Below are 22,896 nucleotides of genomic sequence, written 5' to 3'. Positions count from 1 at the left end.
CTAGCCCGCACACGTGTTCCAAGGACCTGTCTTTTCAAAGTTCCGGATAACGCGGCGACACATTTCTTTACCAACTGCTACGATTCTGTCAGGTGCCAATCACGGGCCAACTTCCCTTTCCCGCCAAATCATCATGCCACACGATTCAAACTTTACGGCATCTCAGTCAGATCATTCACCATAGCTCGCTCATGCTCCACATGTACTTCCGTTTTTCTCTCAGCAGATCGCTTCCATGGACATAAACAATCTACTGAGAGGGGGCTGTGTAGGGGAGTAATATCCTCATTAAGGAATATTGCACACGCGCGAAGCATAAGCGAGCTCAGGACATCGACCTCCAAGACCGATTTGTGAGCAGCTCCCTTCATGTAGGTGGTACGCTTAAGCTCGTTTAAGAATATCTCAAGACGAATAAACGACTGGAGACAGAACGCCTCAGATAAAAACACCACCAGATGTAATCATCACCAAAATCTTACCTGTACTTCCCACCACCGGGAAATATGGACTACCGCACCAACTCCCAATCATCACACAATTCCTACAAAAACCAATCTAACACGCATTCATAATCTCCACCCTACATATGTACAAAAGAGTACACGTGTCTTAAGGATCAACACTCCCTTAGGCCTATAAATACCACCTACTTGAACTATGTGAGACCTGATTATTCTCTCCCCTCAAAATCAAAAGAGGATACGTAGGTAGCTCGCTCATTAGCGAACTCGATCTCTCCAAAACCCAAACCCATCCTCCTCTCTTCCATTGTATGTAAAGGAAAACCAAAACACACCTTTACACACCATAAAGATTACCAAAAGCAAAAAAAAAAACAAAAAAAAACAAAATAAATTCTAATTGAAAAATATTATTCAGTCGAAGACAATCCCATTCCAGAATTGAAGCTAATAGTTGCACCGTAGAAGTATAATGCACGTCTGAAATGTCACAATAACCATTTTGCAATTTCTAGTTACATTACTGTGGCCTTGGTTAAACCCCGGCGAAAGTGAATTACAACCAGTAGGATGAAAGGCCTAATAACGATACTTGGTGGAGTAGTCTTTTGGAGCAATCACCAAACCAAAACCTTTCTTGGCTCCACGATAAACAGTCTCGACAATGTCAATGAATTCCTACTTATCTTTGAGAGCCCAGTTGATCTTGTTGTTGCTTCCAGTGCCAAGATCAATCATAATGTGCTTGTTACGGAAAAAGAACATAACAGTGGAAGGGGTCATACAACTCTTTCTTTTCTTTTTTTGGTAAGTAGAAAATTATATAAAAAAAGGAAACATTACAAAATTGTGTGGTTTGGACATATAGTCTAACCATGATCGATCTAGGTACATTGAACCAACTTTTACATGATTTCGTACCTCACTTCACAACTAATATCTAAAGAAAATCTGGAAAGGAGCTTCCCAATGTAGTAGCCATGGTGGTTTGCCCTCATAAATTTGGGCTTCATTCAACTGGAGGGTTATACAGCTCATACATGGTGTTGAAGTTAGGAACCTCGGTGATGTCAACAAGGTAGTGATAAAACATAAAAAGATAGTTTACCTACGAAATGAACGATGAAACTCAAAACGTAAGTAAACTAAAACTTATATGTGCCTATGTTTATCAAAGATTTCTACTCTCAATCCTATGAGATATAGTGGAGTAGATGATTCATTCCACTCCTAGTCCTTCCGCATGCTGTGTTTTCTAGTCTAATTACTCTACTCTAACTCTAATAAGAGATTTACGAAATGGCAACTAGACTACGATGCAACTACCCACAAGATGCAACTAGTCGACTATTAGAACAACTACGAGAATGCTACGTCGATTCTATGATAAGGAGTTAGAGGGGGATTGATTCCACCTTAACTCGACTTAACCCTACTAATCTTAATTAATCGTCAGATCTGAATTGAATCGCCCGGCAGAATAATCTGGTTACTCCTAATCCTTAATTACACATGGCATTTCTACCAATTCATAACTAGCATGTGAACGATTACACCCATTCTCATGGTGAACTAATCATTTCTAGAGTGGAAAGGAAATTACGACGACTCTACGATAATCGGAATCAAGCTTTCATCAAGGCTTCTCAACCCCTTCTAATGGAGGTTTAGCCGAGAATCATTACGCAATCATTTCTGATTAAATTAAAACTAAACATAATATAAAGAATTGAATTTTACTAATCTAAATTAAACAATAATTAAAATCTAATTAATAACTAAGAATTGAATAACTAGTAATAAATGAAATTAGATCTAACAATTGTAAATGACAAAAATCGAAATGAATAAGAATCTACTATTTTATTTATCTAATCAATGAAGAACAATGATTCTAAAGATTAATCTAAAACAATAATCAAAATTAAACTAAACTTAATTTTATTAAATGAAAACTAGATCTAGAACTAAGGTTTAATGGTTACTTTTCTTATCCTAACCTAGTTTATTTTCTAACCTAACTATCTACCATTAACAAAGAGCTAAGCTTTGGTTTTTATATGTTCAGATCCAAAAATCGTGCATGGGTTTGGATCTATGTTTTGGGCCAGAGAATCAGGCCCAAAACCCAATTCTTTCAGTCCAAAAAGGCCTCTTCAGCTGCAGTTGGCTTCAACAGACTTTTCATCTACTTTTGCTCCTCTGATTGGATCAAGGCTTAAACCATTGGAAAGCTCTTTTCAAGCCGGTCGTTTTGACATAAGGTAGGCCCCATTCCAAGGTCTGAGTCCAAAGAAACGGCTTTCGGAAGTTCTGCTGACTTTGTGTGCTGTTTTTTCCCGCGTCGACTTTTCAGCTTTTGACCGGGCTTTAAAAAGGCTTTGTCTTCTTGAATCTTGGCCTTTAATCACGGAACTCCTTAGTAACCAACCTTTGCTCCTTTATCTCGCTAAAGTGGCACATTTCTGCACATAATGGACTTTGAAGCTTGAAATACATAAAAACATGTAATCAGTGTTAACTCTTAATTATTACTCACATAATTGGTCTAAAAGTATGATATTCTGAGGGTTAAAACTACAGTTTTGGGCTCTTATCAAACCACCCCAAACAGCATTTTGCTTGTCCTCAAGCAAAGATGAGAAATTAGAATAAGTGACCAAAAATGGAGTTCTATCTACTCGTTTATTTGAGTCGCGATTGCATTGACCATATGCAACAACAAGGCCTTAAACCACTAGGAATTCCCTAGTGGACGAGTTATAGCCCCTCGTGAGAGTTTTCCAGTGAAGGTACTCACAAACTTCATCTATACTACAACGACTAAGAAATAAAACTATTGTTTCCTTATTCATGCTCTAAATTAACTATACCTCTCACTAGCAATGCATATAGAGTAATCAAGTCAAAACCTAAGCTAATATATGCATAATAATCAATCATCTATAATAAACATATATACAATGAGTAATACTATGAAATGCCTAGCGAGTTCAAGTTTTGAAACTTCGGGATAGCGTCCTTAAGTAGGTTCTCACAATAATAGTCAAGATACAACACTCTAATTTGTCCACTCAAGTTCATTTACTCCGATTGTGCGGTGGGCACACTTTACCTTAAAAATCTCAATGACAACCAGAAGCGGAGTCGATCAAACACATCCGCCACTTACTATCGCAGACTAACCTATTCCTAATTGAGCTAGAGGTCTTTATTAGGTGTTGGGGATTAGGAGATGGTTTAAGAAGGAAGGAAATGGATATTCAAAAGGACAAGTCCGAGATAATAGAGTCTTCATATTATGTAACTAGAAAACCTTGTTATTTACTTTTGCTTCTACACTTTGTTTCCATCCTTAGCCATATATATATATATATATATATATATATATATATATATATATATATATATATATATATATATATATATATATATATATATATATATATATATTCTTTTTTTTGGCTTTTGACTCCTTTTATGCTATTTTTTGTAGTTTTTATTTTATTTCTATTTTTATTTTTCTTTCCTTTGGATGAAAACTTCTTTTCTTTATTTTCTGAAGTAATTAACTAACTTTTGTTTACACAGGTTTTTCTCTTCTTCTTTCTTCCTCATTCTATTCTCAGACTTATTCTAGATTGGGTAGGTTGATTTTTATTTTTATTTTTTTATTTTGTTTTGTCTTTGTAACAGGGTAAAGGATTTGTGGTTTATGAAAGGCTAAAGAAAGGCTCAAAGGGGCGACTAGCGGAAAATAATTCATATGGTTGAATTTCTGGCTATATCGATCCAAAGAGGGCCTAAATTCTCGCTTAAGATATGGTTTAGTGATCAAGCAAGTGGAGGTGTGATATCTCTATCCAGATTTTACTTCTCCCTTGTGTCATTTCTCAAATGTTTCGCTCATATAAGGCTTTAGGCTATATTCTCACAGGATTTGTAGAATAAGTACTCTAGCCTAGATTTCAGAAACTTACTACTAACAATCATAGATACTCATGTAATATATTTATAGATAGATGCAAAGATTATTACCTACATATTAACCTAAGTTTCTAAAAATTATTCTAATGCAAAAGCTACGTGAGACTTCTAGATTATTAAGAGCATAGAGAAGGAAAACAATACCAATATTCCTAAGTGTATAACATGAACTTATTTATTTATATTTTTGAAATTTTGAAATTTTGACTAGAAAACAAATGCATATTATATATATTTATATCCTAACAGATGCCTTAATTACACGTGTTTCTATGCCCCCCCCCCCCCCAAACAAGAATCATGCTTTGTCCTCAAAGCATTTAAATAAAGAAGGTAGGAAAAATACCATTGAAGCGCGTGAAATTCAGGAACATCTGCAAAACAAGGTTAGAACGTACTAATATAGGAAATAAAAAACTGACGCAACTCTATAAAAGTTCCACCCATTATGGGGTTAACAAGAATCAAATTGCTTGGGACATAAGCAGACACTAACTAGAATTAAAACTTACCTTATCTCCCACTTTATTCATCATCCTCCTCATCTTCTTCTTCTATAAAGAAGTGAGGTTCCTTCGCGACCTGCCATGCCATGATAATTTGCCAGACTTCCCGCCATTTATCATCTATTATTGCTAACCTATTAAGTGCCACTTGGTCTGACGGGGTGTAGGGTGCAACCTGATGAGGTTGTATCCTCCACCCTTGCCAAGTCATTGCACGGAAAGATCAAATAATACTATTGGTAGGTCGCACAATGTCGACCGTAATCTAATCCGTGAAACGTGTACAAAAAATAGGAAAGAAACATAGCATAAAACGGGAAATTAGAACAGGCATAAGAAGGTACTTATGCCTCATGCTATGGGCTCGTGCTAAACTAGACATCAAGGTTCTGGGAAGGTCATGACACATATGTCCCGTGGCTAAAGCAAGAAAGACGCTGCAAGTGACATCATTCACAGAAGAAAAATGCCATTCCCCTAAAATGTTTAGTATTATCCAAAACATAACAGTTCCTATGTTCATGGACAGGCTACCAAAAGCGACGTTATAGTCCCCTTGGTCCTCGATACGGAAAATGCCTGCCCCATACGACTCATGCAAAAACTCATAAGTGTAGACATACATATTATCTACCCAATAGCACCATGGGTCTTGTATTTCAACGGGCATAGCAAGTCCAAGAACAAATGCTAGCAAGAACCTGGTAATTTCCATTGGTTCATCATCAATGTTGATGGAGAACACTTGTTCTCCATCTGGTCTCTCAAAGAAAATGCAGTTATCGTAAAAATAAGATGCTAGTGTTGGAGAATAAAGTGCATCAGGTCTTACCATAAGCGGTTCCCAGCTTACGTATGTTATCACCTCGCGAAACCAAGCACCATAAGTAGTGCTTTGGAACAAATCTTCGAAAGACTGTTCCGGTATCAATGTAGGAGATGTCATCTCAAAATTATGCTCTGGAATAGCTGCGAATGACCCGGCAACAACCCGCAGAAAACTGGAATTTTTCTGGTCCACGGAAGTCAGGGCGCGAGTGCGCTCCACTTGGGCGCGAGTGCGCTCTGATGATTTTGGAATTCCAGTGTTTGAGCGCGAGTCGTGCTCACCTTGGGCGCGAGTGCGCTCTGTACAAAATTCTAACAAATGTGTAGAGAAAAGCTTCCTCCTCCTGCAAGCGCCTGAGGTGTCAAGATCGAAAAATGAGACGAAACGTGGGAAACGTGGGAGTGAAAGGTGAGTGATGGAAGTTAGGTGTAGTGTGGGTTGTGAGTGTAGAATGAATGAAGTTTATATAGGTTTTAAGTTGCTAAAACGGATCGGAAAGTTGCCAAAAAGTTTTTACGGCAGTTTCCGGAAATACTAAAATTTCCAAACCCGAAAACGGAAACAACTTATTTTCTTGATTCTAAAACAAACCTAGTATCTTTTAGGTTGAATTTAGGATAGAATCTACCTATTTTATCGAGATTTCATCCTACCATGATACTTATTCATAGATATGCCTAATCAGCCATATTCTCACCCTGACTCCGCAATAACTTCTAAAACAAGGGTCATATAAAAATCATGCTGGAATAGATAACACCACCCCCAAACAATTTAGGAAGGTGGGATCAACATTAAACAACAACGCACAATGAAAATAACGACATTATATTAATATTGGCATTAAATGCCCTTTACTACAAAATCCAAATTACGGAATTAAAACTTACATTAAAACAACTAACAATAATAAAACTACAAATAAAAAACATCAAACTATACTATCCCTAACCACTTTGGTACTGGTAGTGGAGGGCACACGCTCAGGAGATGGCTCCTGAGCTCCCAATGGGCCAGCACCATTCGTCTTTCGGCGACGACGCTCGTGTGCCGATCGATGGTGTGTCCTCGGAAGGAGAATCCCCGTGAGGTGGGAATCGTGCAAGCATGTCGCCGGGCGGCGAGCTTCTAGCTCGGATCCTCATCTGTTATTCACCGCTTGTCCTCCTGGGATCGGATCTTGAAGTTATGATGGATAGTAGCCTGTCGAGTCGGAGGTCTTCGCAGATAGTGTTGAGTGAGCGATGCCATGATGAATTACGGCCATGCGTTCGTGATCGACCAACACCTCTCTAAGGCATCGACATCAAAACAAGTCAAGTCCTCCTCATCCTCCGAGGCATTCTCATTTCCACCATCCTCCTCATCATCTTCTTCCCTATCCTCGAGGCAACCTCCAAACTCGTTGGACACAATCCTTATAGATCACGAGAATTTGGTGCGGGGTGAGGTAAATCCTATCGCACAATCGGAGTCGCTTCCTCAACTTCAAAGAGATGATCTTGGTTATCAACCACGGGGAGAGGTGCAATAGACTTCCCTACTCCCTAATCATGTTAAGCATAAACTCCAAGATCTGAGAACTTCGTGACTTCGCTCTGGAGTATCCATAAAATATGGAGGCGATTGAGTCCGATGTCGCCGACCTTCTCCTTTCCTAGGGCGTTCCGACCAATCCACCGTTTGCAGCCGGTGGTTGGTTCGAGGGATGCTCGGCGAACACAATGCGAGCTCGCATTGTAGTTCCCTTCGGTAACGGTCCACGTTCATCAGCGGCTCTACCCCATTTTATTGGGACTCTGTAACGTGGCATCCAGATGGATTCTAGGCGGAATGCCTAGAATCTCAGCCAACAACCCAGCAGTTATTTCCTTCCTCCTCTTCGCCACCATAACAAAAATTCTACTCCCCTCCAACTCCCTCGTATTGTAAAACCGTTGGACTAAGTCTTCGTGGTAAAAGGCTTCGGTCGAAAGTACCACAAGCTATTCCATCTCTACTAATCATTTCGTCGTAAAAACGGCGCGAAGTGGTCTCCAGTAAATGCTTGCTCCGGCAAAATTCGACGTTGTTGAGCCATTGGAGTGTTAGGAATGTAGTGGGGGTTTAAATGGGATGTGGGGTTGGAATTTAAGTCAACCAAATGAAACAAACCGTGGTGGTGGCGCGGTGGTGGCGCGACAGCTTGAATTTTTGTAATTTTCGGTGGTTTTTGGAGATGTAAGTTGGTGGATTTGTTGGTGGTTTGGTTTTAGAGAAGATTTGAAGTGGATTTTTGATGGTTGGCGTGGGTTAGTTTAGGTTTCTTTTTAATTTATTATTATTTTTTTTTAAGGTTTTGAAGCTTTGGTGGTCGTTAATGGCAATTTGGAAGTGAAGAACGTGACTGTTGGTGCAAAGGTAAGGGGCGCAGGTGCGCTGCCGGTGCGCGCGGGTTGGGCCCAAGCCCAATTTGAAATTTTCGATTTTTCGCGCGACTTCAAACTAAATTTGCCGCTTCGTTACCGGTCCGATTTTTGCAAATGAGATATGGAAATGATTAGGAGAGAATTTCCAATCCAATGATCCATAAAACACTCTATTCCGACCGTGGATGACATATAAGATAGTGGAAAATGCCTCAAAGTGCGTGCATGACGTAAGTTATGCGAACGAATGAACTCTAAATTCATAGATTATGTCAACCCGAATCGAAATACAATTAATCGGCCTAAGCAACTCTAATGGGACATCAAACATTCGAGGACAGAAACACGAACACCCCAGCCTCAAACAAATTTTTTACAACAGAGTTTAGAAAAATTTGTTTTTAAGTGGTCTTTTAAAGTCGATTTCGAGACTTCCTAGATTACTATGTTTATTATTTATATATATATATATATATATATATATATATATATATATATATTTTTTTTTTTTACTTTTATAAGGAAAACAATAAGAATATAAGAACATAATTCACCCCATAGAGAAACATGACTCAAAAATTCGAGAAAACATGCAAGAGTGGAAAACGTGAATTATGTTAAACGTGGACTTAGGATCCGGTACTTACAGCCACACACTCCATAGGGAGGGCCCGGTTACCTTAATGGTGCACTCACCAATATATGGAAATGAAAGGAAATGCACCAAACACAAAAAATTGAGTCATTCATAGTCAGATACTCGAGACTTAATCTAAACATATGTATGAATATGCAGTTTATCATATATCAACAACCGAAATAGTTGGGGATTATTCCATAAATAAATATCACAGAAAACATATCCAAACACAATCAAGCACCAAGATTTCCTATGACTTTAAACCTAGTGAACTGAAAAGTTTAAGTCGGATAGACCTATAACGTAACCTAGCATGCACCTTCTTTTTTATCTTTGAACGAGAGGGTGTCCTAGTGAATAAGTGTGGAAAAGTGCATGGTTGTGGAGAATATGGTGGATATGGATAAGTTGTAGAAGGAAAGCATGTAAACAATGAGGATGTGGGTTTAGCACAAAACTCATTCATGATGTAGGTAGGGACTATCTCAAGTCTGAAAATGAAGGTGTCAAATGGTTTGTTCTTCTAAAGTATTTGTTTACTAGGTGGATTTAAAAAATTATGAAGCACAGGAGAAACAAAATGATCGAGTGCAAACTCGAGATTCCTTTGAAAGGGTGGAAGGAGGGGAGTCGAGGTGGATGTTTTGCAAAGTAGTTCTTGATAGTGTGAATCATCACCTGCTCTAAGAAACTCATCGAATTCCTCATCTAGATTAGTCATATTCACATTACTATGGTAGTCCTTTATATCTTTGAGAAAGTCATTTATCTCGTCCTCATCCATAATGTGTATCGACTAGTGTAGGGATGAAAATGTTGGAGTCTGAACTTCCAAAGGAAAGAAATTTGGGCATATGATTATCGGGGAACGTGTTGTTGAAATAATCTCGAGCGAAACTCTCGATCATGCTAACCTTTCCATCCATAGACGAATCGGGTAAATGTGTCTTTGTTTTAAAAACATTTACTTTAACAGCAAGATGGCCAAAAGACATGGACATCGAACCATCGCGGCAATTTATAAGCGCATTGGCAGTTGCCAGGAAAGGACGCCCTAAGATGATCGGCAGAGAGTCGTTAGCGACTTCTGTATCAAGGATGACAAAATCAGCCGGATAGTAGAAATCCTGAATTTTTACCAGCACATTTTCAACCACACCCTTAGGATACTTAATAGACCGATCAGCTAATTGCAACGTCATTTTAGTGGGTTGCATCTCGTCTAGACCTATTTGTCTATACAAATAAAACGGGAGTAAGTTAACACTAGCCCCCAGGTCTAATAATGCGGTCGTCGTATAGGAATCTCCTAAGGTGCATTGTAAAGTGGGACGACCAGGGTCCTTGTACTTAACAATTCCATTATGTTCAGATAGAGTTATGAATTGTTCTGTTAAAAAGGCGTCTTTTGGTATGTTGGTCTTACGCCTAGTAGTACACAACTCCTTAAGAAACTTAGCATGGTGTGGTAGCTTTTTAATAGCTTCTAGGAAGGGAAGGTTTATAGTTAGATTCTTGAAAACGTCCCTAATCTCCTCATAATTTGTATCCCTAGTTAACATGACTAATTTTTGTGGAAATGGTGGTTTCTCTCTATATTTAGCAATTGTATCACCTGGATGTTTAACCTTGGCTTTCTGTTTCTTAGGTTGTGTTGTAACTGGTACCTCTACAGTGGTAGGCTCTTTAGTTTCTATTTCGAAATCTAGTAAAATAACAGGTGTAGGGGCTACTGGTGGGGTAACTATAGGCATAGTTACTTTGTTATCAACCACTCTGCCAGAATGGAGAGTGGTGATGGCATTTAGCTCACCTACATTTGCATATTCATTACTAGTATTATCGGTTACTTCAAAGGTTGTGTTTGTTGTTTTAGGATTAGGTATTGCGTGACCTGGAAATACATCTTTGGGTTGGGCTTTATCTTGGGCCAACTGTTGGCCTAAATTATTAACGGATTGTAGAAGCTGTTGGTTAGATTGAGCCATGGTTTGGAAAAGTTTTTGGCTCACTTGAATGAAGGTGTCAAGACGATCCGGTTGTGTGGGTGTAGTAGTCACGGGTGGTGTGACTGGAACTATCTCGCGTGAATTATTTATGGGCGGATTTTGATAGTTATTATTTACCGGGACGATACCTCTATTAGCATTATAATTATTATAACTACCTTGACCTTGTACTTGACCTTGTCGAGGTTGCACTTGGTTGTTGTAATTATTAAAATTACCCTGATCCTGTCCTTGTCGTGGTGGAGCTTGGATAAAACTATGCGTTGGCCTAACATATTGATTATTGTACCCTGGAGGTGTGACGTGTTGGTTATTTCTCCAACCGAAGTTGGGATTTTGTCTCCAAGGGTTAGGTTCACTATTAATGGAACAAGCCTGTTCATAGGCTATAGGATAGTGGAAGTCGGGATGCGGGGCTCCAATGAAACTACATGGATTTGAATTTACATTCATGACGGGGATAGCTTTTTTTGTTGAGAAATGGCTTCTACCTTTTTAGTGAGTGATTGATTAGAGTTTTAAGCTCGGGATCGTGTTTAATTTCAAACATACCGCGGCCTTAACTGTATTAGAAGAACTAGTGGAGCGTGGATATCGTCACTACCCCCGGTTGTTATTTTCGCTTAGTTTGATCCTCTAAAAATTTATAAGCCTCAGAGGCTCCTTTACTTAAGAAACTACCCCATTCATTATGTCTAGGACTTCTTTTTATGGTGGTGTAGAAGTCCTTTGAAAAAGGCCGCGAACTAACGTGTCTTTCGCTAAGTTATGATGTGGACACTCTATAAGGAGATCGGTGAAGCGATTCCAAGCCTCACGAAAATGATTCATGAGGATTTCGGTCGAAAGAAATGAATCTTGGAAAGCATCTCATCCGTCTTTAGGGGTGGGTAAAAATGTTCCATAAATAGCTGAACAAGTTTAGCCCACGAGTCCACAGAATTAGGCGTTTGGGTAGTTAACCAAGACGCCGCCTTATCGGTTAAGGTGAAAGGGAATACCCTCAGTTTAATTTGTTCCGCACCAACTATAGGATGGTGGAATGTTGTTATGACTTGTTCAATCCTATGCATGTGCTGATAAGGTTTTTCATGGTCTAAACCATGAAAAACGGGTAACAAATTAAAAATATTTGGGGAATTCGAAATCCCCAATCGGAGTACCGCTAGAACGATGCAAGATTTGGAGCTATCGCTCAAGGCTTTCTAGAAGTCCGAGAGGAGTCTCTCCTTTCGGGCATGGGCATTGTCAGGTGGTGGTGTGTGTGAAATAGTAGCTAGAGGTGTAGTGGGTGGTATACTAGATAGAATTGTTTGTTGACGTTGTTGTGTAATTATGTTCGGTGTTTTTGTTCGACCAGACCTTAATCTCATACTTAAGACCAAACTTAGCTAAACATGTTAACACTCCAAACAATCCTGATATACTAGTATAAACCTCTAACAGGAGTTGCGAGGTGTGGAAGAAAGGAATACCTGATTGCGTCCTTGCTTTGCTTATGAATAGCGTCTTGTTTACGCGTGTTCAGTGTATATAACAAGTTAGAACACTGAAAAACTTGAAAAATCAAAGTTCGAATCAAACCTATGGAAATCCGGCAAAATTAAGCTCAGGGTGCGGGTGCGCTCACTTTGGGCATGGGTCGCACTCAGTGTAAGTTCAAGTTACAGTGTTTGGCTGGTCGGCGCTCAACTTCCGATAACTTGGCGTGGAGTCTGTGCCGTTTTTTTTTTTTTTTTTTTTTTTTTTTTTTTTTTTTAAATTTTGTTCGAGGAAGTTTAATGCTGAAAAAGACAACCACAGTTAGAATCGAACAAGGGTGGGTGGGTTAAATGGGACTTTAATAAGAGTACTTATACTACGAAAACAATGCGAAAGTGAAACTAAGATGGCAGCGGCGCCATTTGATAAAACATAAAAAGATAGTTTACCTACGAAATGAACGACGAAACTCAAAACGTAAGTAAACTAAAACTTATATGTGCCTATATTTATCAAAGATTTCTATTCTCAATCCTATGAGATATAGTGGAGTAGATGATTCGTTCCACTCCTAGTTCTTCCGCATGCTGTGTTTTCTAGTCTAATTACTATACTCTAAGTCTAATGGGAGATTTACGAAATGGCAACTAGACTACGATGCAACTACCCACAAGATGCAACTAGTCGACTATTAGAACAACTACGGGAATGCTACGTCGATTCTATGATAAGGAGTTAGAGGGGGATTGATTCCACCTTAACTCGACTTAATCCTACTAACGATTTAATCATCGTAATCGAATTGAAGCGCCCATGAGAGAATAATGCTGGTTACTCCTAATCCCTAATTACACATGGAATTTCTACCAATTCATAACTAGCATGTGAACGATTACACCCATTCTCATGGTGAACTAATCATTTCTAGAGTGGAAAGGAAATTACGACGACTCTACGATAATCGGAATCAAGCTTTCATCAAGGTTTCTCAACCCCCTCAATGGAGGTTTAGCCGAGAATCATTACGCTTAATCATTTCGATTAAATTAAAACTAAACATAATATAAAGAATTGAATTTTACTAATCTAAATTAAACAATAATTAAAATCTAATTAATAACTAAGAATTGAATAACAAGTAATAAATGAAATTAGATCTAACAATTGTAAATGACAAAAATCGAAATGAATAAGAATCTACTATTTTATTTATCTAATCAATGAAGAACAATGATTCTAAAGATTAATCTAAAACAATAATCAAAATTAAACTAAACTTAATTTTATTAAATGAAAACTAGATCTAGAACTAAGGTTTAATGGCTACTTTTCTTATCCTAACCTAGTTTATTTTCTAACCTAACTATCTACCATTAACAAAGAGCTAAGCTTTGGTTTTTATATGTTCAGATCCAAAAATCGTGCATGGGCTTGAATCTATGTTTTGGGCCAGAGAATCAGGCCCAAAACCCAATTCTTTCAGTCCAAAAAGGCCTCTTCAGCTGCAGTTGACTTCAACATACTTTTCATCCACTTATACTCCTCTGATTGGATCAAGGCTTAAACCATTGGAAAGCTCTTTTCGAGCCGGTCGTTTTGACATAAGGTAGGCCCCATTCCGAGGTCTGAGTCCAAAGATACGACCTTCGGAAGTTCTGCTGACTTTGTGTCTTTGTTTTACGCCCAGCGTTGACTTTTCAGCTTTTGGCCGGGCTTTAAAAGGCTTTGTCTTCTTGAATCTTGGCCTTTAATCACGGAACTCCTTAGTAATTGACCTTTGCTCCTTTATCTCGCTAAAGTGGCACATTTCTGCACATAATGGACTTTGAAGCCTGAAATGCATAAAAACACGTAATCAGTGTTAACTCTTAATTATTACTCACATAATTGGTCTAAAAGTATGATGTATTCTGAGGGTTAAAACTACAGTTTTAGGCTCTTATCGGGGTAGATTACAGCAAATTTCTTTATTGTCCCATAGCGAAGCCAACACCTCGTCCATCTAAAATAATAGAAAACCCCAATTCAGTTTGGCAAGCAATAGGTTCAATTTCGTATATTCAAGCAAAAGAGTTCAACTTTCATGTTTCAAATTAGCACTCAAGGCACGTGGGAAAACACACATCCAGAATATAACTACATTCAGAAAATTTTATAACACAGCATCCTAAATATCTTTAGAAAAATTTCAGCCAAGATTATGCCCAGTAACTACTATTAATTTGCCATTTATGTGAAAAACAGACTCAAACGCAGTAAACATTGTGTTTGGCCACAAATGAAGGAAAAGACATCCAAAATACTGAAAATCTGAGATGAATTCTGCAAGATTCTAAAGATCCTTGTACAATTTTGCAAATCTTCAGAAAACAGCAAAAACTTTCAATAACACCTTCAATTGGAGACAAAGGTGCTTAGGATTATACACAGTCTATTTAACACAGATTGTGAGAAACACGTATATAGAGAAGAGGTACCAATCACACCAACAAATGTGAAGCCATCGTGTACGTGCTATTACACAATTAGTAATGCAGGTGCATTCACTACTTCATTTGTATATGTTCTAGGACAACAACTTAAGCAGATAAAGAACTAAATACCAACATAACATTATCTGATGATATTTTCTAATATGGTTATGGTGCAGGTGCATTATCTATTGGGAAAGCAAGCTTACTTTGGCGCAATTGATTCTGAGGTAATGCAATGGACACCGAAATGTTCTTATAATGACCTGACATTAATTGATACATATTAGTATTCTTATGTTTTCATGTACTCAAAATGGTCAGGGTGGTTTCGACATTGGTAGTGTAGCAACAACAAACATTTTGGAGGCATAAACTCAAGTGATCAATGGAAAACAATACTATAAATTATCTATTTTGACAAGAACAGCCGATGGAGATGAAGGTGGCAAACACCAACTGATTTCTGCTTGATATCGATGGGAAGCTTTACATTTGCAAAGCATAAGCTGGAGACAAGAGATGGTTCAAGGGAGCAAAGAAGTTTGTGGAAGGCACTACAAGTTCCTTTAATGTTGCCTAAGATATATGATTATGGTGTCTTGTTTGTAAATTGAGTAAAGGATTGCTAATAGAGAGGCATATTCTTCAAATATAAGCCATTTAAAGGACTTTGGGCAATGCATGTTTCAATTTAACCAAGACACTTTTTATGTAGTTTTGATAAGATATCATTACTGAATTCTAGTTTGAAACTTGAATAAACTACTCTAGCAAGTCGATGAATACACCAGAGTCTTGAGAACATGCATGAAAGAAATACACACTAAATACCAGTCCTAGCTAGCCAATGTTGCATTTGTGTAAGCATGTCATTCTGTTCATCCAGTATTCCAGTATCTCATTTTTGTCACACAAATAGAACACTTTTATATCTCAGCGATGGTGTTTTAAATGTTTAACTTTCTGCTAATTGAATGAATCAATTACCAAACAATGATCTAAAATGAGCAATCGATCAGATATACGCACTCCTTCAAACACTCGAGTCAAGCCAAAACAATGCAGGCAACAAACATGCCGAACAAGAGCTAATAGAAGAATTTTATAACTTGCCTCCAACCAAAGTCCTTTAAATGGCTTATATTTGAAGAATATGTATCTCTATTAGCAATCCTTTACTCAATTTACTAAAGGTGGTAAAATTTTCCCTCTGATGATCCTAGCTATTTCATAAAAAGTCCTACCAACAAGTGTGTCTTACCTTGTGCAATCAAACACACCCTTGGTTTTCTCCTAACACTTAACTACTTGTGACAAAACATTCTGTTAAAGTATACATCAATTAGAAACTAAAATCAGCTAAGATCGAAAAACTATTTCAAATTCACAAGACTGTCTAATTAACTGAAATCAAACAAACAATAAAACCATTCTGTCCCATTATGATAAAAGTTCCATATTCTATAATAGTTTTGAGGTCAAACCTACTTTTAAGGAAAGAGGAAATTTAGGGAATTATGAAAAGTAGTATGACAGAGAAAATGATGTACCTGCATACAAGTTTCATCCCAATCGTGGTCAAAACGTATGACAACGAGACGTTCCTCCTCAGCTAGTATGGCTTGATCCACTGCCCATCCCGAGTGCAAGTGTGGCAGCAGGTATGACATCTTCTTCTTCTTCTTTTTCTCTCTCCTAAAATTGCCAGAGAACAAGGGCAACTTGGTTTATATAGGTAATACGTCAAAGGCCCAGTTGGCATACAAACCCAATATACACATGCCTAGTTACAATCAACGTGCTGTAACTAAAAAAGATTACAGATTTTGGATTAGCTAAGGTTACTAAAAAAAGATTTGAGTCATATCTCTTTGATTGCATTTAGAGGGACTAGAAACTATGTTGTCCCAGAAATGTAGATGCAACATGCAAAAGTGATATTTACAGCTTTGGGATGTTGTTGTTTGAAATTTTGGGAAGGAGGAAGAATCCAAGAATGCATTTCTTTGAATCCTGAATTCGACACATCCCGTCCTTGATACTGATTTCATATCGATCTCCCTTCTCCTAAAGTTGGCCTACACTCAACAAATTTGTCTTCAAGTCTGGCACATAAAAGACACTAAAAATAGTTTGAAGAGTATCATTTCTATCACAAATTGTTACATCATATCGCCTTTTCCCATGACAGAAATTGTGGAGTTGTCTCCAAATTTGACACAATCATGGAAGGATTCGTCTAAGGTAGAAAAAAATTATTTATCCCCACATATGATTGCTAGAACCAGTATCCAAATACCACATGTTTTGATGAGCAGCTTCCTCCTTATGGCACACCATTAAAAGTGAAACCTCATCTTCCCTCTCTACAAAATTAGATTGTTCACCCTTTTCTATATATGATTGTGTTCGAAAATCAGATTGGTAATGGTCATACCTGTTGTATTTCTAACATTGTACCTTTGATATGCTAAAGGGATGGTTTTCATGATTGCCTTCATTATGATAGTTGTGTCCTCTACCTTTGCTTATGTTTCTGCCTCTTCCTCTACCTTGGTAGTATGTGGCTCGACCCCGTCCTCGGCCACGACCTTGTCTTATGTGTTTTGCAGGCTGAGCATAAGTCGAAACTTGCAAAGTTTGCTGCACAGTAACATGGTGATGCTGATTTATTTGTTGCTTGTGAACCAACATCGAGCTCAATAGCTCGTTAATTAAAATCTCATCAAGGTCATTTGATTCCTCAATTGAGCAGACAATATAGTCGAATTTTGAAGTCATTGATCGCAAAATTTTCTCAATTATCGTAATATCCTCCATCTTGTCTCCATGGATGCGCATCTTCTTTGCAATTGCCATTGTTCTTGAGAAATAATCTGGAACCGACTCTCCCGTTTGCATGCGAAAAGTCTCAAATTCTACTCTAAATGCTTGGAGTTGTGCACATTTAAGCTTAGTTGTGCCTTGATACTTCTTCTTCATCGAATCCCAAATTTTCTTAGAGGTATCCTTCATGAGAATCGTCTCCAAAATCGATGGATCAATTGCTTGGAAGAGGTAATTTTTCATTTTCAAATCATTAGGAAATCTAATGTTCACAAACTTCTTTCAATCCACAAACCGTCCCCATCCCCCCACACGCTCATTTTTCAGATGACATGCAACGACTGCAAGTGAAACAACTAAGTTCAAATGTGTAGGTCATTGTGATGCTCCTCCCTCATATTGTTGTATTCAATCTAAAAATCACCACATAGTAAAACTACAAATGCCAAAGGAAACTAGGGCACAGACCACCTATTTCTTCAGTTAACAATTATGCACACCTTGTTGGAATCTCTAAGTGTATTTCGAAATACTTGTGAGTGTGTGCAAAGTGGAGGAGATGAACTATGTGTGTTCTCTCCACTTTAGTGCATTGTGTTTAGTCCCACATTGGTTAACCACCACTAGCAAGTGATGTATATGAGGAATTCCTCTACCATAAGGGCGTGCCCTTAAGGTACAAATGCTTTTGTGTTAGGATGGAGGACTCACCCAAAGCCACACACGCGCACGCCCGCCAGCACCGAGTCGCGTCGGGTTCGGGCTTAGGCTTAGTGGCTAACTAAAAGCCTAAATTTGTTTTGCTTTTGCAGCAAGTTTTGGTGGGTGTCCTAGTTCAAGTTGGTTTCTGCTACATTATCAGTTTGTGAAATCGATTTTGAGGAGTCCTTCTCCCATCTTGTCTCTCTTATTGTTTTCTTTATCCGCTCACAACAATCTTAAGGAAAGATCAAGATGTCTACACCTGTTGACACCACGCCGATCAAAGAAACCAATTCTGGAGTCATGGAAGTTACTTTGACTATGAGAGATGTTGCACCTCTATTGAATGCTCGCAACTTATCCAATGTGTCAAAGATTGAATCTTTCAACGGTTCACACTTCAAGCGATGGAGAGAAAGGGTATTCACAGCCCTAGATGTACTCAACTATGCAAAGTATCTCACTAATACAGCACCCGTGGAGGGTTCCAATGATTTCGAAAGAAATCAAGCTTCTTGGCTCAATGGGAATAAGGTATGTCGTCATGCTATTTTGAGTACCTTGTCCAATGAAATTTTTTATATTTATTGTTCAAATAAGAATGTGCATGATATATGGGAGAGTTTGAACAAAAAATACATAATAGAGGATGCTGGTACTTAGAAATATGCTATTGGGACTTTTCTAAAGTTCCAGATGAGAGAGGATAGAGATGTTACGTCTCAAATCCATGATTTTCATGTGCTGATTAATGATTTGAAAACTGAGGGTATTAATTTACCCGAAACCTTTGTTGCTGGATGTTTGATTGAGAAACTCTCCAAGTCTTAGAAACACTATAAAAATAGTATGAAGCATAAGCACAAGCAGATGACTCTTGAGGATGTGATCATTCGCATTCACATAGAGGAAAAGAACAAGACTCGGGATGATGTGTTGTCTAAGGAATTCCATTCTAAAGCCAATATCATTGAAGGTAATCCCAGCAAATCTAACAAAACCTCTAAAAAGCAGAAGTACAACAAAAATAAGAATTTCAAGGTCAAAGGCACTTCTTTTAAAAGGAGTGGTACTGGTAATGGAAATTGTTATGTTTGTGGTAAACCTGGACATAGGGCTTTTCAGTGCAGGCACAAGAAAGACACTGATGATCCTCCCAATGCTAATATAGTTGAGGGAGATGATATTATTGTTGTTGTGGTGTCACAAGTGTTCATGGCCACTGGGAAGAAGAACTGGGTACTAGATTCTGGTGCCACCCGCCACGTCTGTGGTGATGTTGAAGCCTTCTCAGACTACATACTAGTGAAAGATGAAAAGGTCTATATGGGTGACTCAAGGTCTATTCCTGTTGAGGGAACATGCAAGATTCTTCTGAAGTTAACTTCAGGGAAAACCCTTTCACTTAGTAATGTAATTGCATGTTCCCCGATTAAATCGGGAATCTGATTTACGTGTCTCTTTCTTGGGAAAAAGCTGGCGTCAAGGTGACTTTTGAGAGTGACAAGTTCATTCTGACGAAGAATGAGGGTTTTGTTGGGAAAGGTTATTGTAATAACAGTGGTCTTTTCATGTTGAATGTTCTTGACAACATTATTATTAATAAAGATGGATCTGCTTCTGCTTACTTGCTTGACTCTTTTAATATATGGCATGGTAGACTAGGACATGTGAATGTTCAGTATATGAAAAGCATGAAAGCATGTGGTTTATTGTTTGATATTTCTGATTTTTCTAATGATAAATGTGAGATATGTGCTGAGACTAAAGCCACAAAGAAACCTTGCAGAACTGTTTCTAAAGATAAAACTGAATTGCTAACTCTTATTCATATGGATTTGGGTGAATTCAGAAGTACCATGTCTAGAGGGGGGAAGTTTTATTATATTACATTCATAGATGACTTCTCTAGGTACACCATGGTATATTTACTTAGAAACAAGCATGAGGCAGGTGAGATGTTTCTCAAGTACAAAGCTGAAGTTGAAAACCAGCTTAACTGTAAGATTAAAAGACTTCGGTCTGATAGGGAAGTCTAACCCCTTCCAGGACTTTTGTGACAAGAATGGCATTATTCATGAGACTACTCCACCATACTCTCCTGAGTCAAATGGAGTAGCCGAACGGAAAAACAGAACACTAAAAGAGATGATGAATGCTATGCTTGTAAGTTCGAGCTTCCCTGAACTTGTGGGGGGAAGCAATCCTATCTGCTTGCCATATACAGAATAGGATACCCAACAAGAAAACAGGGAATAAGACACCATATGAAATATGGAAAGGTCATGTACCTAACCTGAAATACTTCAAAATGTGGGGGTGTCTTGCAAAGGTTCTTGTGAACGAACCTAAAAAGAGAAAATTGGGACCTAGAACTGTTGATTGTATGTTCATTGGTTATGCACATAATAGTGCTGCATATAGATTTTTAGTAGATATCACATAAATGATGTTGATAAATGTATTTACTTTAAATCTTTTGATGTGAATACATATGTGATTATCTGTCTATATGTGGATAACATGTTAATCATGATTCCTAGCCTTGATGTTGTGAGAAACACCAAGATGTTCTTATCCTCCCAATTTAAAATGAAGGATTTGGGAGAAGCTGATGTGATTCTTAGAATCAAAATTATCAGAAATAGTGATGGCTATACGCTTTCACAAGAGCATTATGTTGAGAAGTTTTTGAAGAAGTTTAACTTTTATGATAGTAAGCCTGTGTCGACACCTTATGAGGCAACTAGTGAACTTCAGAAAAATGATCAACATAGTGTCCTTCAGTCTAGATATGCCCAAATTATTGGCAGTCTCATGTACTTGATGAATTGCACTAGACCTGACATTGCTTATGCAGTTAGCAGGTTAAGCAGATACACTCATTATCCTAGCCAGGAACATTGGAGTGCGTTAGATAGACTAGCCAAGTACTTGAGAGGAACAATGAATTACGGCATACGTTTTAGACGAACTCCACCTATGATAGAGGGTTATTGTGATGCAAACTGGATATCTGATTCTCATGATATCAAGTCCACTAGTGGTTATATTTTCACTCTTGGTGGAGGTGCAGCCGCTTGGAAATCTTCTAAGCAGACCTTGATAGCTCATTCAACCATGGAGTTCAAGCTTATTGCTTTGGATAAAGCAAGTACTGAGGCTGAGTGGCTTAGAAACCTCTTGGCAGATCTTTCTATTGGTACAAAACCGCCTCCAGCTGTACCTATGCCTTGTGACTGTCAGGCCGCAATAGCAAAGGAAAAGAGCAAATTGTATAATGGGCAAAGCAGGCATATCCATTTGAGACTACCGTTTATAAAGCAGCTACTGGAATCTAGAGTTGTGGCTCTAGATTATGTGAGGTCAGAGTTAAATTTGGCCGATCCTCTGACAAAACCGCTTAACAAGAGACAAGTGGTTGAAACGTCGAGGGGGATGGGACTTTTGCCTTAGATAGAGGGCGACACTGACGGCAACCCCACCTATGTGATTGGAGATCCCATGAAGTAGGTTCAAAGGGAAAAACAAGTCACCTCGTCGCTCTGGTATGATATTGTCTTTCTTTGAGACGTCCCACCCTATAACTAGATAGCATTTATTGTATACTTTGTATAACTTGAATTGCAATGAGAAAAGGATGAGTTATTTTACTCTAGAGCATTTATGGAACACAGGCAGTGCGCAAGGGCCAAAAAGCGCAACACCGCAGAACAAGCATATAATGAAAGAGTAATGTGGGTGCATGGGATCTATTTTACTACAAGGGAATGTTGGTTCAAAGATTTTTTAATCCACCACTTTCACGTATTATAAGACATGTTACCCTATGACTGGCTCAAGCCCGTAAAGCACGAGTATCTTATGCATTGTTTTTTCGATTCTCTCTGGCATTTCTTTAACCCATTTCTTTTGTAATATCCTATTCCAAAATAGTGGGGGACTATTAGTATTTTGAAATAGTGGGGGATTGTTGGAATCTCTAAGTGTATTTCGAAATACTTGTGAGTATGTGCAAAGTGGAGGAGATGAACTATGTGTGTTCTCTCCACTTTAGTGCATTGTGTTTAGTCCCACATTGGTTAACCACCACTAGCAAGTGAGGTATATGAGGAATTCCTCTACCATAAGGGCTTGCCCTTAGGGTACAAATGCTTTTGTGTTAGGAGGGAGGACTCACCAAAAGCCACACACGCGCGCTCCCGCCCGCACCGCACCGAACCGAGCTTGGGCTTATTGTCTATTGGGTAGTGGCTAACTAAAAGCCTAAACTTGTTTTGCTTTTGCAGCAAATTTCAGTGGGTGTCCTAGTTCAAGTTGGTTTCTGCTACCTTATCAGTTTGTGAAACTGATTTTGAGGAGTCCTTCTCCCATCTGGTAACCGACTGCCTTCCTCTATATAAACATTGTTGTGCATCCATGGAGAGGGATCCAATTCAAACCAGAGAAATAGAACTTGTGAATACCAGACAACCCTTCACCTCACCCCACACGAATCAGAGAAACAGAACATCATCCCTATTCTTCTTCTCTTCTTCTTGTCAGCCGCCAGAGAGAGTTATATTGCTG

At 38.4% G+C, this 22,896-nt stretch overlaps 1 pseudogene across 1 annotated transcript; it reads right to left on the bottom strand.

The window, feature by feature from the left end:
- Positions 1-1,021: 1,021 nt before the first annotated feature.
- LOC147482342 (thioredoxin-like protein YLS8) lies at positions 1,022-16,508 on the bottom strand (annotated as a pseudogene). Its single transcript, XR_015205134.1, has 4 exons — positions 16,350-16,508; positions 14,277-14,327; positions 1,483-1,546; positions 1,022-1,253 (listed from the first exon to the last, which is right to left on the bottom strand). The product of XR_015205134.1 is annotated as a thioredoxin-like protein YLS8 (transcript).
- Positions 16,509-22,896: the final 6,388 nt, after the last annotated feature.

This window comes from Coptis chinensis, chromosome 8, assembly GCF_015680905.1.
Source record: "Coptis chinensis isolate HL-2020 chromosome 8, ASM1568090v1, whole genome shotgun sequence".
Lineage (NCBI taxonomy): Eukaryota > Viridiplantae > Streptophyta > Magnoliopsida > Ranunculales > Ranunculaceae > Coptis > Coptis chinensis.
Note: the sequence above shows the minus strand (reverse complement) of the source record. Positions and strands in the feature narration are given on the sequence as shown.